The sequence below is a fragment of the Lissotriton helveticus genome, chromosome 12 (assembly GCF_964261635.1).
Source record: "Lissotriton helveticus chromosome 12, aLisHel1.1, whole genome shotgun sequence".
NCBI classification, from domain to species: domain Eukaryota; kingdom Metazoa; phylum Chordata; class Amphibia; order Caudata; family Salamandridae; genus Lissotriton; species Lissotriton helveticus.
The window spans coordinates 141,239,227-141,241,364 of record NC_136073.1 but is presented as its reverse complement, the minus strand read 5'-3'; the positions used below and the strand labels follow the sequence as shown (position 1 = coordinate 141,241,364).

At 43.0% G+C, this 2,138-nt stretch overlaps 2 non-coding genes across 2 annotated transcripts; one reads left to right on the top strand and one right to left on the bottom strand.

The window, feature by feature from the left end:
* Positions 1-821: 821 nt before the first annotated feature.
* Positions 822-903, top strand: TRNAL-UAG (transfer RNA leucine (anticodon UAG)). Its single transcript has one exon. It is a non-coding gene; the product is annotated as a tRNA-Leu (tRNA).
* An 859-nt stretch (positions 904-1,762) lies between these two features.
* On the bottom strand, positions 1,763-1,844 carry TRNAS-UGA (transfer RNA serine (anticodon UGA)). The gene has a single exon. It is a non-coding gene; the product is annotated as a tRNA-Ser (tRNA).
* Positions 1,845-2,138: the final 294 nt, after the last annotated feature.

Sequence of the window (2,138 nt, the reverse complement as noted above, 5' to 3'; positions counted from 1 at the left end):
GTGTGAGCATTGCTGCTTGTTTCTGTGAGTGCGCACTCAAGAATATATAAGTATTCGGCCACATAGTAGAAATGTCTTATATGTCTTGTCCTTAGCCCCACCCCTAGCCCCGCCCACTTGCTACAGTCAGCTCATTTTAAGAGTACCTGCACTTATTGTTTCCCATTTAAAGCACTGGTAATAACACAATTACTTACCAGTAATCTTCATGAGTTATGACTGGGAGGGGGGGGGGGGGGGGAGTAGGGTATGCGTAATGTTAGAGCCCCACGCATTTCCAGCCTGCTGCTGGTATGCCACTGCCAAAGCCCTCGCTGAGACAACACGTTTTGCCTCGATGAAGCTTGCATATCTGTCTAAGGAAGCGGCTGTAGGATAAAGGCAAAACGGGCAAGGAGGGTAAAAAGATCGATTTTCTTTAAGGATTTGATAGGACTTCGGCATCACTTCCTGTGACATCATTCCTTGTGTTGTCATCGAGCATCATCAGGAATATTTAGTCCCTTCAACATTTTTGGGGGAACTTGTGCCCTATTTATGAGTTGGACAATACAAACCTAGCATTTTATCCACCATTTCCTTAACTCTCTTCCACTACTAATGCCTGCTGCCGTGTCTGATCCAAAACAGTGTTTTACTCTTTTTCGTCATCTTGTCGCCGATCACGTTTCCACACTCATTTCCAATGAAGTGTTGTGTAATTGTCGCCGAGGTGTTTTTCAGTCACCTATTAATTTCGAACAATTACATAACATCAACATTTAGACACGCTCACGCCGATGGGTAGATTCATAAGCAAAAGGAAGGCAAAATCCACACGTGGTAGCGTGGCCGAGCGGTCTAAGGCGCTGGATTTAGGCTCCAGTCTCTCTGGAGGCGTGGGTTCGAATCCCACCGCTGCCAAGATTTTTCTAATTTTTTTTTATTTTTTTATAACAAATACCTTTAATTGATTGGTGACCTTCCTTTCATTTTCTTTTAATGATTCCAGACTTTAAGCACACGTCGAAGCCTCAGCGCCCATCTGTGTAACTAAGATATGGAGTAATACAGAAACCTTACACAGTGCAGTCGGTGACAGCATAGCCGCGCAACAGGCTGAGCAGGCGGCTGCCACCAGCAGCTGCTAGAAAGACAGTCAGATCATCCGCATACATTACTCCTCCCCCTTCCATCTGACGGGTTTGCAAGGCTTGAAAAGTTCTTTAAATAGTTGTGAAAAAAAGATAAAGTGAACAGACTAGATTCGCATCGTTCGGTCAATCCTGGCTTTTAAACGAATAGGACCGTTGCATTCTGGGACTTGTATGTTCTCTCTTAATTGTGCCATTATTGCCTCGAAACCCTATTGTGCAATGTACGCTGTACATGACAAGTGGTTTGGGTCCAGCAGACAGATATTCGGTTTAGGAAATAGAACGTGAATTTAATTTGCCAAATAACTGGTGGGAAAAGGAGACAGCACGAAAATGGATCCTGATATAGGATGCAGTAAAACAGGGAGAGGAGGTAGAACCAAAGAATTGCAAGGGAGATTAAAACAATGACAAGGGCAAGAAAGTAGCAGGGAGACCTAATCAAGTAATTAAGTTGAGATTTGGAAAATATGGCTAAACAAATGACACGTAGTCATCACTCTTAGGAAAGAAACAGAAATGCAACAATTTGAGTGCAGAGGAAGAGCTGCTTACAGCACTTACCTTCCAATATGAACTTTTCACATTCACTAGGAGAGCTACAAAAATCAGCAATAAATCATTTCCGTAGTCGGCAGGATTCGAACCTGCGCGGGGAAACCCCAATGGATTTCAAGTCCATCGCCTTAACCGCTCGGCCACGACTACCTTATACAGCGACTTCCTTATACAGAACTTTGTTCACCTATGCATAACCTGTATACACTAGATCCCTCCCCTTGTACAGTGTGGAGTTTTCATACAGAAACACAATACATATATTCATAATGTGTCAAGTTACCCATGTCACCGGTGACACATTCAGCAAGTCAAAACTTTAAAGCTACTGTGATTTTCAATTCTGGAATGTTGAAGTCCATAACCTGAAGTGGAATAAATACTGCTACCAAAAGGCTGCTTTCTTAAAAGCCACGACTAACTGAAATACACGAATATAAGCAG